The sequence below is a fragment of the Orcinus orca genome, chromosome 17 (genome assembly GCF_937001465.1).
Source record: "Orcinus orca chromosome 17, mOrcOrc1.1, whole genome shotgun sequence".
NCBI lineage: Eukaryota > Metazoa > Chordata > Mammalia > Artiodactyla > Delphinidae > Orcinus > Orcinus orca.
In genome coordinates, this window is record NC_064575.1 from 79241129 (window position 1) to 79255305 (window position 14177).

The 14177-nt window shown below is 50.4% G+C and overlaps 2 protein-coding genes across 7 annotated transcripts in view; one reads left to right on the forward strand and one right to left on the reverse strand.

Moving 5' to 3' along the window:
- Positions 1-14177, forward strand: part of TG (thyroglobulin) — a 249366-nt gene that overhangs the window by 187017 nt on the left and 48172 nt on the right. The window lies entirely within an intron of this gene.
- SLA (Src like adaptor) overlaps positions 1-14177 on the reverse strand; it is a 62918-nt gene that overhangs the window by 28871 nt on the left and 19870 nt on the right. For both annotated transcript variants that reach the window (XM_012531438.3, XM_033419762.2), the window contains exon 2: positions 4890-5129. The gene's annotated coding sequence lies outside the window, so the exon portion shown is untranslated. The remainder of the gene's footprint in view (positions 1-4889; positions 5130-14177) is intronic.

Sequence of the window (14177 nt, forward strand, 5' to 3'; positions counted from 1 at the left end):
CCTCAGGATAAAAGGGAGGCTTGGCTTTACCCTAAGACCAGGGTGGATGCATCCTAGAAAACAGTTTATGGTCATTTTAGGATGTCGTAGGAAGAAGCCAGATTTGGGACCTCTTGGTGCTGGGGCAAATCTCAGTTTCACCTCTTAGGAAGTCAATAAACTTCTTTCCACTGTTTTTTGTTTGTTTTTATTTTAAAAAACGAGCATAACCATATCTGCCTTGCTGGATTTTTCACGAGTGAGGATTAGAGAGTAGGTGTTACAAAACGAGCACATTGCGGGGCAGGGGCGGGGGGCTCTCTGTGGCTCAACTCTCTGCTGACAATAACTGTGCTACAAGCAAGTGCCTTCTCCCCAAACCTACGGGATCCGTGTGAGCACATGTGTCCATCCATCTGCCCGCCCGTGCATCCATCTCTCCTTCCCTTCATGGCTTTTACCACGTCATTGAAGCAAAATTTCAAATGTCCCCATTTCTTTTTTTTCTAGCTCAGCTTTTCATACTCAGAGTCCCCCCGCCACAGCCAATACCCAGGGCTGGTGGGATATGGTACCTCCAGTCTGTGAGCCTGCTGGACACTGAACACATCTGACAAAAAATGGTCCAAATGAGGTTCAGGCCCCAGGCCGGGTCCTGGATACCCTCATAACCTATAAGCTAACAATGAGAATCCTGGGCAATGAGAATAATCCTTGGCAATGAGAAAACAGTCGTAAAGACAATTATTTTGATGTTAGATCACACAGATACACAATTGGACAGAATGGGACAACAGTGAATATGAAATAGGCTTTTCCTTTCATTTCAAATCTGGATGCTTGGGAAATGCAGGACTCCTTAGAAAGAGGAGGGCATCTGGACACGTGGGCCCAGGGATCATGAAGTTAGTGATTCCTCTATTACATCGCTTTTCCCAGCAAGACTTAGTTTTGCTTTTGGGTCATACACACGAACCACCAGCAAGGCTCATAAGCTTATGGAGCGAGATGAAAATTCATATCTTGCCTCCTAACGGCATTTGCATGTGCTGAACCCCGCGTGAATCACTTGTCAAAACACACAGGTGCCCGGGGTGAGGACCCCCGAGCTACTCCTTTTCAGCTCACCATTCCATCCTTATCTCTTCGGCGTCACCTGAAGTAGATTATGATTCTGACACTCACTTCTGTGATTGTTTGATCAATGACTGTAAGTGCCGTGAAGACAGAAGTCTGTTTTCACTCAGAGCTGGAACACGGTAGATGTTCCATAAGGAAATAAAAGGAATAGATGGAAACTGAGGAGACACTGTGCCTGTGAGAGACACGCCACCGTCATTATGCCTCTTGTATGATTGAGGAAACCCAGGCCAGAGAGTGTACATCACTTGTCCGAGTTTATCACCAAGCTGGTAAAAGAGAAGGCAGGGTTTGAACCCAGGCGTCTGGCTCCAGAGCCTGACTCTTAAATACTCTGCTCTGAGGCATAAGGAAATGGACAGACGGTTCCATAAAGCTGAATCGACCCCTTTTTATGACAAGATCACGGCACTTGTGTGCTAGAGGGTCAGGTACATCACAGGTGTTCAGTAGATGGACCAATAGGCATATTGATAAAGTGGTATGTTGGGAAGTGGGTCCTGAACCCTGGGTGCTTAGAAGTTCTGTTCAGAGGATGTATTTTTTAGCTGACTGTCCATGTGACTTGGAAGGTCTGGAGTCTGGAAGAGTAGGGGAGATAGCACGTCTGTACTTTGAGAAGGAGCGCGGCCGCCTGCCAGGGTTCACGTGAGAACTAAACTTAAAGACTTCAGTGACAACTGGTTCCCCTCTGCTCTCTGTCCTGGGCTCGGTCCCCTTCGTGGCTCACGCCACTGTTCGTCATTATGTATTTGTTTCTTTAACAACCCCAGGTTATAAACTCCCTGAAAACACGATCCCATGTCTATTATATTGCTCAATGAAAAATCATTACCTAGCAGGTGCCTGGCACATAGTAAGCGCTCACTGAATTCAGTCGAGTGGATAAAATTACCATCTACAAGTACCCAGCACAGTGCAGGCAGGCGGGGCTGTGCTTTCAGGGGCAGCCTGACCCTCTCAAGGTGGCCCTCTGCCCCTGAGCACAGTTGGGAGGACGACTCCCACTTTCTTCTGAAGCTCCTTGAGTCTCCCCACCTTCCCTCCCCCCTCCCCAACCCTGAGCCCCCCGGCCATGGTCCCAGCTGCCTGGATGGTGCCAAGGAGGGAAGTGTGACTTTGCAAAGCTGTTTGACAAAAATAGTGAGCCACTTTGAGGCCACACAGTTTCTGTCTGTAGCTCAAGTTACCATAATGAAATGAGACCCCTCCCTTCGTGGTTCTCAGATAGGAGGAAGTGGTTCGGACCCAGTGTACTTATTTCCTTTGGAACTCTTGGGGAGGAAGGAGAGGGAGGAAGTCAGTCACACAGTACAGCCTCAACGCATATTCATTAAGGGAAGGAGAGATGGATGCACGGGTGGGCAGATGGATGGATACATGTGCTTACAGGGCCCTCACGTTGGCTGACAAGAACCAAATGCTCTAGCCTCACATGCTGGAAAATTTTAATGAGAATTTTAAGCTCCAGCTTCTTTCAGAGCTGGGGGAAATAAATTCTTGCTGAATGTCAAATGAAAAATTAAAACCCAGCAGCATCTATTAATGCAGGAAGCTGATTGGGGTTTATTGAAATGAATCATTTCTAAGTCTTTAAGAAAGATCCACTCCCCTTGGAAATACATCGCCCGCACTCGAAGCTCAGCGTGGGGAAATTTTTTCTGTAATAGGAAAATGATTTCAGTGCAATACAAACCTACCCATCCCATGTCTGTTTCACTTATATGAGATGGAGGAACACTTAGAAATAAGCGTTCAGAAAAATCATGAAGGAATGTCCAGGTCATCGGCTGTGCAGTTTGACCCATCATATTTAACACAGTCTGCTACTGTTTACTGCCTAGGGGTATACAAGTAACTTGGGGTACTTTAATTGTCTGGGTTAGGAATAATATTAATAGCTGCTATTTAGTATTTAGCGTCTCCTACATACTGTATATAATTTAAACTTCTTACTAACACACACGGAAGCTGGTCTTCTTTTTACGAGGAAAAAACTAACCCTCAGAGAAGCAAAGTAACTTGCCCAGAGTCACTCAGTTAGTTCACTGGCGGCTGACCCAGAACGTTGGCCCAGGTGTAGCTGATTAAAACAATGGGTTTCCCTGGTCTTACTTCCCTGATTCTAGATCCGTTTAAGATGCAGGAGTCTAAATAGCTTTCAGTCTGTCTGTTCCATCGTTTGTTTTTTTTTTAATTACTACTTTTCTTGAAGTTTATTTAATTTATTTTTTATACAGCAGGTTCTCCTTAGTTATCTATTTTATACACATCAGTGTATCCGTGTCAATCCCAACCTCCCAGTTCATCCCACCACCATCCCCGCCCCGCTTTGCCCCCTTGGTGTCCATACATTTATTCTCTACATCTGTGTCTCTAGTTCTGCCCTGCAATCGTTTTTTAATAGTATTACTGTTATATTTGTCAGAGCATGTTAAGCACTCTTGAATAGCATTTTTCCAACTGGAGACTATAGATTGCACCAGATTTTGCCAGAACTTTGATTTGGCCTTACCTCCCCGGTTTTAAAAGGACCACAGCCCCAGTTTGCGGCACCTTATAGCAAACTACAGAAAGACGATTTGCAACTATGGGGTGTTATTTCTCCTAAGACAGAAGCACTGCTTTAAAGACACACTTTCGTCCTTCCCACATCTGCTCTCGCTGAGGTAAGGCTCCCGCTTCCCCACCTCAGCCGTTGGAGCCCTCAGAGGCTCTCACCAGCTGTGTGACTTGGATGAATCACCAAGATTCATAACCTCCCTGAGCCTCATTTTCTCATTTGTCAAAAGCAAATAATCATCGTAATCTTACAGGATTGTGCCGAGGAGTGCAGGAGAAGAACCTTTCATGCAACACCCCTCCCCTGCCACTCAGCTTGGCAGACTCTTTCCCTTCACTCTGCGTGCATAACCCTGATTCAGGACAGTCTGAGGCCAAAACCCAGGTAATTTCCCTGACACCAGGCTCTCTGGACATCTAAGAACCTAAAAAGATGTGGAGTGTGCCGCACTCCTGAGGGGATTCTGGTTCTCCCAGATCTCTTCTACTCCTCACATCTTGTTTTCAGGTTTTATGTGCCTGGTGTGTTTGCCCTTCCTTTAATACTGCTCCTGCCCTGTACACAGCCCACCTGCTTGGATCCTTGTTGCTTATTATCATCCGCCCTCGTTGGCATCTTCCCACAGAAGATCCACACTCCCAAACTCCTAGAAGCACTATTGTGATGTCCACCTGCCTGGGCTCCACGTACCTTTAGACATCATGACTCCACACTGATAGCATTTATTGAGCACCTACTATGTGTCTGAAACTGGCTTGGGCACTTTGCATATGTCAGCTCATTTCATCTGCTCGATACCTGTGTGAGTTGGGTACCATTATTCCTGCCTCACAGAGGAGAGGATGAAGGCCTGGAGAGGTTTAAATGTCTCGCCCAAGGTCACGCTGCTAAAAAGTCTAATAGCGAGCAGGAGAGCCCTCGGTAAGAAGCCTGCTATGTGCTAGGATGTTCTGCGGCTGGAAAAAACCTTCTCTGGCAGGAGCGTGCCCGTCCCAGCTCTCCCAGCCCTTCCTGCCGTGCGGTTCCCCATCACTGAGCAGCCACGACGTGCCAGCCGCCGTGTTAGGTGCTGAGCCTCGCTTGGGATCAGGCTGTGCCTGTCCTCCCAGAGCACATCTGTCTCCAGAAAGTCCACCTGCTACCAGCTGTGTGTCTCTGGGGTCCTGAAGCCTCCCCCGCCCCAGCCCCCCCATGCCCCCCCAGATACCTTCAGCAGCTGGGCATGGTCTCCCCTGGGAGTAGCTGAAGCAGGGCCGCCAGGAGCACCATCACCGCCTCTCCATCAGCTGCTGCTTCTGCGGCAGGGTGAGCCTTGTGCGGTGCTGAGGAACCCATGCTGTCAAGAAGCGCAGTTGCTAAACCAGTTACAACTTCCTCTGCTAGAAACAAGAGAGGCTTGCAGAAGGCAGGTTCCTGTTTTCAGCAACGGCACCGAGCAGACTTCTCTCTGTAAGGACAGGACAGATAGCAGCATTGTTCATTTTTTTTTGACAAAGCACTTGGGAATATGGGCAGCTTGGTTCTAAATGTCTGGGCCACGCTTGGCTTTCAGACACTGGAACTTTTTGTCTCTAATTAAAAGGCAGAGGAGGCCAAGAGGCTGCTCTCACAGTCCCCAAAGCTCCCTGGGTCCAGGGAGGCTGTAGTTCAGAGCTGCAGCTTCTCTTTTCTCAGTTTATTGATGTCACTGCCCAGTGGACCCTGGAGCAGAGCTTCTGGCCCTGGCTCCGCTGTAGATGAGTTTTTAATTGGCAGAGGCTTGAAATAGTGGGCATCAAAGACCCTTTACAGAAAGGAGCAACCCACCAGCCTTCCCAGGGAGGCGCACCACCCCTCGGCTGTGCTACAACCAGAAGAAACTAGAAGGGTTATGAAAAATAATCAGCTTCTCCAGGTTTCTGCTTCAAGTTGACTAAGAAAACGGGGTAACTGAATGTGTGATGCTGGATCCTGGATCAAGGGAGAAGGACTAGAAAAACATTGGGATGGAGATGGGGGATATTCAAATATATACGGCATGTTAGGTCACTTGCGTCGATGGTAATTGTCCTGGGCGTGAGAATGACATTATAGTTATGTGAAGAAATGTTAACTTCTGAGTATTTAGAGGTCAAGAGGCATGGTGTCTTTAACTTTCAAATGGTTCATTAAAAAAAAAAGGGGGGGCTTCCCTGGTGGTGCAGTGGTTGAGAGTCCGCCTGCCGAAGCAGGGGACATGGGTTTGTGCCCCAGTCTGGGAAGATCCCACATGCCGCGGAGCGGCTGGGCCCGTGAGCCATGGCTGCTGAGCCTGCGCATCCGGAGCCTGTGCTCTGCAATGGGAGAGGCCACAGCAGTGAGAGGCCTGCGTACCGCAAAAAAAAAAAAAAAAGAAAAAAAGAAAAGAAAACACACACGCATACAAAGAGAAAGAGAATGAGAAATGTATTTGAGAAATGAGAAAGCAAATGTGGCAAAATGTCATACTTTGTCAATCTAGGTGAAAGGCATAGGTGCACTGTACTATTTCAACTTTTTTGATGGGTCTAATAATTTTTAAATGATAGTGTACAGCTCCCTGTTCATAGCATGTGAGTCTCAAGCAGGAAAGCCCAGGCACATGGGGCGCAAGGGCTTGTTGGTGGCAGAGATGGAAGCTGCCGGGATGCCGACTCCAGGCGGCCCGCCCGGAGTCACCTGCGTGAGCTGGGAACACCAGATGAGTTCCCTCTGAGAGCCCTGGCCCAACCCGTGCTTCACAGAGAAGACAGAGCATCCAGGGACTTGCCCAGAATCACACAGCTGGTCCCCAAGCAGAGCCAAGGCCAGTGTCACGGCCCCAACCCAGCAGGGCCAATACGGCCAGCGGGAACAGTCATTTAGAAACCTCTCTCGGTGTTGTTCTCGAAGATGAATTAAAAACACCAGGGCTGCTTCTAGATTTAGCAAGAACTCTGCACTAGAGAGAGGATTCCTTAGACAACTCGTAAAAGCCCCTGCTCTGCACAGGGCACCCTGGGAAGGTGCAGAGGAGATGGTGCAAAGACTGAACGGACGATTCGCCTCGATGGGGAAGAGCGGGTGCGCAGGGAGAGGCAGAAGTGGAGTTTTTTTCCCCCAGAATTCACACAGAGGAGGAAAAAAGGTTTAGATTGATAGTCAAAAGTCATGAGCTTTCGGCAACTTTTCAAAAAATATTTACTGAGAATCTATTGCGAGTTAGACTCTGAATCCATTCCCTCATTCAATCATTTATTCAATGAAGTTTTCCAGGCACTGGAGTTCAGCCGTGCATGAAAGCCCCACCCTCACTGAGCTGATTACCTCCTCCACGGAGCCAGGGGATAAGGACTGGACTATAGTGACTGTCAATTCCGGTGACTCTACAAGGAAATGACATGGCCTGCTTGATAGAGGGGACCGGGGTGGGGGATGGGCCCTCTGTGCCATTGGCTGAGACCCGCGGGGGTGGAAAAGGAGCCGGCCTTGGCACAAGCTAGGGGGTTAGAGGCCTGTGCAGACTCTGGAGGGTAGGGGAAAGGCACAGCGGGCCTTAAGGAAGCTTCGAGTCTGATGGCGGAGGCCGACAGCAGGCAGGCAGGGACCAGAGAGCGGTCTCCATCGAAGGCAGCAGTCCACACCCAGGAGAAGCTGCTGCAGAAGGAGAAGCCCAGAATGTGGAGCCGCAGGAGCCCGGGTGGCGGGAACCACTGTGCCCATGTCCAGGGGGTGACTGGGTAGCCTGGGACTGTTGCTGGCTTGCCCTGGCCCTGGTGTTTCACTACCTCCCTGGCACCCCCGTGGTGACCACGCCGAAACAGAACGTGTGTGAGAAGATGTTCTTGAAGCTGTCAGCCGCGCTGCCAAGAATGTTGGGCTGCAGGCCGAGCAGGGGGACGGTCCGGAGGTCGGAGCCCACCCTTAGCAGGGGCTGCCCCCGCCAAGGTCCTTGAGGATAAGTCTGGGGTCGGCCCTGGCTGGGTGACCACGTCGTGTCCGGCGGCCACACTTCAGAGCACATGGAGACACCCAGGTCCATAGGTGTAAAAGTACCTGATTTCTGGAGGGCTTTGCGAGTTAATTCGCTGTTAGGACCCAGGCTAGTGGCCACAGGCAGGTTAGCAAGATGCCCCCGTGAGTTGAGATTTGCTCGATTAATTTCCTCGTACTTATGTGCAGTCGTCACCTTATTGAAATGACATGTTCCACTTTGTAAACAACCAGATTTACACACTTCATATTGTCGGGAGTCGGGTATAACCTCCCCACCTGGGGGTCCTCAGGTCTCCTAACCCAAGCAGGACCAAGCCCACTTCCCCAGCGTCAGGTCTCAGAGGGGCTCCAGGCTCCAGGAGGTAAAGGTGACTCAGCGTCACACGGCAGGGGATGCAATGCTTAAGCCCCACAGTTTATGGCTTGGTCCAGTGTTAGCAGCTTACCAGTTCTACTCGAAAGCACTTTTCCTTCTTTCTACATAAATGTTGGAAAGGATAGAGGGTGAAAAAGGTGACCTCAGTACTAGTAAACCCCCTGTCAACGGGGAGAGTCAAGTGTCAGCTCGTCCACTCAGTAGGGAAGTTCAATAAGCAGGTACCGAACATGAGACTTGTACTTGGTGCCGTAAAACTGTCGATGGGCTTCTCCTTTTCAAAGGGGTTAAACCATACGAGCTTCAAGATCCCATGCAAGCTACTGGGTTCTCTGAGAGCCAAGTTCATGCACCTCCTATGGCTGGATAAGTACTTATTCACTCATTCAGTCATTTATTCAACAACCATTTGTTGAACACCTGCTATGTGCTAGGTGCTGCCCTCGGGGCTGAGTTAGAGAAATGAACAGGTAATGGCATTAGAAGGTGGCTGAGAGAGTGGGGACAGCAAGGAAAAGGCTCATCTTGGAAGAGAATTCTGAAAAGATCCCAGAGTGCCACCAGCATGAAGATCAAGGGGAGGAGTCGTCAGGCAAAGCCAAGGGCATGTGCAAAGGTTTGGGGTTACAAGTTCTCGCAGCGTTCAAGGAGCAGAAAGCAGGGAAAGGGATCTCATATTGGGGGGGGCGGTGCCAGGAAAGGAACTCGGCTCTTGCTGTGGCCCCTCTTTCTTCTTTCCAGTGGCTCTCTATGTCTAGACTTCACCCGAAGAAACCAAGGCTCCTCAGGTTTAACTTACTTGCTCTGGGTCCCCCATCTGATGAGGTCTAGCCCCGGGAGGTGAGCTTGCTGTCACTGTTTTGCTGCCTCCCACCTGGTCCTCTCATGTCCCAGCACTTCTGTCGCTCCGTCCCAGCCCTGTATGCCTGAATGAGACTTAGCGCCTGTCTCCATCCTCCTCAAGTACATGCTGAAGACTTCTGCATCCTACAGGACCAACTCCATCCCTTTTCAATGTTCATCATGGTTTGTCCTCCCATGAGTCCCCACTCAAGGCCTCCACGCCCCGTTCCCTGCAGTGACCTCCTGCGCCCCTCTGCGCTGCAGCCAGGGCTCCTACCCCTTCACCATGTACTTTGCTGCTGCCCTGCCCTGCCCTGCCCTTCCCTGGGTGAGAGGTCCTCCCTCCTGCCAGGCCCAGCCCAGAGCTCACCTTGTCCTTACGAGTTCCCAGACCTCCCCCAACCAAAAGGGATTGCTCCCTCCTCACAACACCCCTTGGAGTTTTACCTGCCCCTGCAGAAATAGGGCACATGCATATTGGAGTCAAGAGAAGAGAGCGGTTCAAGGTATTTCGGAGCTGCATGACCTTGCCAAGGTTTCTGAATCTCTCTGTGAGCCAAAATGGTGTTACTATAATCCTGCTTCTTTCCTAGATTGTGAGAGTCCATAGGAGGATGTGTGTAAATTACCTAGCATAGGGCAAGGCACGAGGTGGGGCACAGAATATGCACGCCCCCCCCCTTTCCTTTCAAAGTGGAGTATAAGCTGGGGAGGGCAGGGACAGGTCTAACACATGACCGTGAGCCCAGCACGCCGCCTGCCCCCACAGATGACCCACACCCGTCCATCAAGTGTACAGATACATGAAGGTGGTGGACCTGCTTTCAGAACGAAAGCATGTACACTGTGAACACTGGCTCTTCACCTCTGGGGAGCACAGTGAGCTAACCTTGAAAGTCACCTGGGAGACGTCAGACCCTATTGTTTCTCTAGAAGTGGGAGTTGTTCATGTTTCTGGAACCATCTCCAAAGCAGGGTAAGTGGTCCATCTGGATGAGCTGAATTCTCCAGCTAGAGTGGGACCTGAACGTACATCATCAGAATCTTTGCGCTTCTCTGGGAGACCTCTTGGAGCTGACAGTGTTCTTAGGAAAAAGAGAAGCAGAGGCTCTGTTTGCACTGGGGTTTTCTGCTGTGAGGAGTTGCATAAATGCTGCTGATTCACCAGAGCTGTTCTCTTCTGTTCTTGCTCAACCCGACCCCATTGTGTCCCCCTCAGGGACTGTGCATTCCCAGAGCCGGGGAGGCTCTCTGAGCAGGGAGCCGGTTTCAGCCTTCGCAACGTTGCAACTTTGCTTTCCTTATTAACTTCCTCTAGACGCACTAAGATGCAAACTCTTTTGTTTTCCAGACCTAACAGGTGTTTATTTATTTAAATGAATATTGTATTACGTAAATATTAGCCTCACGCCAGTCATGAGGCTAAGCTCTGGGGGCACAAGGATGACTGGGACACATGCCCTGTCACCCAGGAGGTCAGGGACGGACCACAATGACAGGGCAGCACTGTGGGAAACCAAAGGAAATGGTTCCGAATGTTGCAGTGGGCCCGAGGCTCAATGGACGGGTGGTGTTCAGCTCACCCGTCAACACGAGCAGAGTCCACTGAGGCTACACACTTGCTGGTGCGGGCCAGGACGTTCCGTTTGTGCCTTCTCGTTTTTTCTCGTTACGGGATGACGAGTTGCATCTGGTCTGGAGGTGGAAGTGTCTCCAGTGAGGAGGGGCATCTGCCGCTCGCCGGCCATGCTGCCCCCTGTGATCTCCTCTTCCCTCTCAGATGCACCTGGGACAGGCTGATGAGGTGACCCTCCTCAGATCAGTTCAGTCTCAGCCCAGACCCGCCCCAGCCTTCCACCCACCCTCCCCGCACCGTGCTTGGCATCTGTGTGGATTCCTCCCCGGTCCTCACGGCTCCAACCTGCCGTCTCAGTGACCTTCCCCTTTCTCCTACTGCCTGGCAGGCTCTGCTGGCTTTGCATCTGAATTTACTTCTATTGTTCCCCTCATTTTAGGATCTGCCAGAATCAGGGATGAGTCTCCAGTCCAGGCCAGCCAGGGCTTGATCCTTTCCTCTTAGGGACTCAGAGCCTGGCGGAAGGGCTCATGTTCCCTTTAGCCCCTGCAAAAGGTGGGATCAAGCCCTGTGCCCCCAGCTCATGTCCTCTGTCCTAAGGTGATGTTCTTCAGCTGTCCCAGTGGCCTATTCCCCAGGCTGGCTCCTGCCCCGTGACATTGGTGGGGAGGAGGGATGGAAGATGTGGTACCATCTGTCTGCAGGATCTTAGTTCCCCAACCAGGGATCCAACCCGTGTCCCCTGCAGTGGAAGCACAGAGCCCTAACCACTGGACTGCCAGGGAAGTCCCTAAAAAAAAATGTTTTAAAAGGTTAAGGCTACTTAAGTGATATTTATAAGTAACTATTTTAGAATTTTCTTCCTGTGCTCCAGTGGATTGTCTCGTGCACCCTATTTAGGAGACCAAGACTCTAGTAGAAGCATAAAGGAGGAGACAAGGCATCATTTCTAAACGAAGAGCGTTCTCAACAAGGAATTGGGAAACATTATGGGTTATCTTCCCTTGAGGCAAATATATAGTCAGTCTTCTGGGAAGGGCACAGAGATCCCCTTGTGAATTCCACTTAGAACAAAGACAAGAGGCAGTCTCCCCAAGAGAAAGAAGAGGGGGTGCATAGTGGCATCCGGTGGTATCAGGCCCCATGAAGGGAATTTCTTCAAGGGTATCCCTAACATCTCCCTTTCCCATCTCCATGTTGGTCTGACTTCCAGAACCGTTAAGTTCCATGAAGACAAGGAGCCTACCTGTTTTGCCAGTGCTTGATACCTAGCACTAGTACCTTGCATGGCCAAAGTGGCCGTCAAGCATTTACTAGGAAGCAGGAAGGGCAGGGAGGGAGAATTGCAGGGTGGGAGAGAGGGAGTAAAAAAACAAAAAAACTCCCGTCCCTGTAGATGACAAACTTTCTGAGGGTTTTAATCATCTTCAGATTCCCTGCAGCATCTGGCATATAAGAGGGGCTCAAAAGTGCCCCTGGAATTATCCTGATAAAGGACTAGCTTCTAGCAGCAGAGCAGGCTGTGTCCCTGGGCTGGTAGAAACAGCTGGACAGACATTTAGAGATCAGGCCTCTGTGATTAGCTTCCCAGCATGACCAGAGTCAGACCTCTTAACTGCTTTGCCCCTGTATTTTCATCTCATAAACAATAATAGCAATTAAACTCACCCAAACACCTCAAAATGTGCTTTAATGGCACGAAAGGAGGTTACGATCTATCACAGGATGGTTGTGGCTTTTACTAAAGTCCCCTCTCTAACTTCTCACTTGCTCATTCTATGATGCCTTAACACTTCTGTGAGATAGGCTTTTCACGCGTGACGAGATTCTGTGGTTCTCCTCTCAAGAACAAGCTCAAAGCTGGCCTTGATGTAATTTAGAACGGTGTCATCCATTTATAAGCCACTGGATGGGTGTGAAATTGTCAGCCAGCCTTTACTGAGCCACAGCTAATTATACCCAGCATCATCAGGCCGCCAAGGAGGGATAGGAAAGGACAGACAAGCTCAGCCGCTTAAAATATCCTCGGCCCAAACAGAATTTCAACCCCAAAGGCTTCTTTAGACTGGAGAAAATTTCACTATTTTTTTAAATTTTAGTTTGAGTAGCAATAATGTTATAAATAATAATAACTGATCTCTGACAGTGCTCTACAGGTTATAAAGTATTTTTCAAACCTGTTATTTCATTTAAGTTTTGCAAGAACTCTTTGAAATATCAATTCTGAGTTTAATGACAGCTACTGTTTATTAGAAACCTAACACATGTAAGCACATTACCTTTTATGTCACCAGCTCATCTCAACAAGCAAGTGAGGTAAATATCCTTCTTACCCCCATCTTACATTTGAGGAAACTGAGACACGGGGGGTGTAACTAGCTTTCCTGAGGACACACAGCTGGTAGGCGGGGGATGCTGGACTTGAACCTGGGCTAATAATTGACATACGGCCCATGCTGTCGATGCCGTACCTTGAGACACTATTATATACCCATTTTACAGGTGGGGAAACTGAGACCCAGGGAGTAAAGCCACTTACCGAGTTGTCAGCTCAGGACTCAGGAAGATTTCTCTAATCCCAAAGCCCATGTTCTGCCCGTTCTTTTTTCTACACTGTATAATAATTTATACTTCTTTTCCCTGACAAATTTGAAGGGGATGGAGTTGCAAATGATGTGACATGGACTCCGGGAGCTCAGCTGGGGCAAGGATTCAGGAGGGTACCTATTTAGTTCATAGCAATGCATCAGCACCTTAGCCAGAGTCCCCTGGGATTATCCACACGGGAAAGTTTGGGGAGCGGGTCTGCCGGAATGATGGGCCCTGGGGCTACCCTCGTTTACAGGGTGGGCGCTGGCTCAGACTTCACACCCAGCTAGAGCTAATACAAGATAAGGAAGTGGGCAGTGGAAAATGCCAGGCCCAACTGAACACACAAGGCCAAGTGCGGGAGGGTTGGGGTGTGAGGCTCAGGGCCGAAGGCACAGCCGCCAGGACAGGCCCGGGTTGCGGGTTTCACTTCAGCTGGTTGTGCAGACAGTTCGCCCTCTGCAACCTCAAAGAGCAAGTCCACGGTGGCCTCTGTGGCCCGGACGTTACAGGAACCCTGGACAGTCCACTTCCGGTGCGACCCTTCCTTCCAGGCCTCCTCCCCACCCTCTGTGGCCAGCACAGGGACTCCCATCCTGGAACCTGAGCCCAGCACCCTATAACTGAGCTCCCTGGGGCAGCCCCCTCCCCACGCTTTCGCTCGTGGCACCCAGGAAGGCCCTCTTGGGCCAGTGCCCTTCCTCCCAACACAGGCTCTTGCCGAGGTGCCCCTCCTCAGCTGACCTCTCCAGGGATGTCACACCCACGCTGGCCACACCCCTCCTCTCTGCTCTGCTCGCTCCACCCAGAGTCACCACCAGTCATGTCCACGCAGCCCAGGTCACCCCTCCTGCTGCTACTGTCCCCTGAGGGGACACCCTATCCCCCAGCCAGTTCCCCTCCTGCACACACAAGACCATCCACACCTTCCAGAGTCTCAGAACTTCCACACACACTGTGCTTCTCCAGGGCAGGCACAGGGAGCCCTTTCTATGGGTCAGGAGCTGATCGGGGCCATTTACTCCAGGGGGGGAAGGGAGAAGGAAGAAAGCAAAGGAGGAGGAGATGGAGAGAGGGAGGCAGTCGGGGGTGACGGGGAGGAAACTAGTAATCAGACATGGCTTTTGCACTCCTGGATG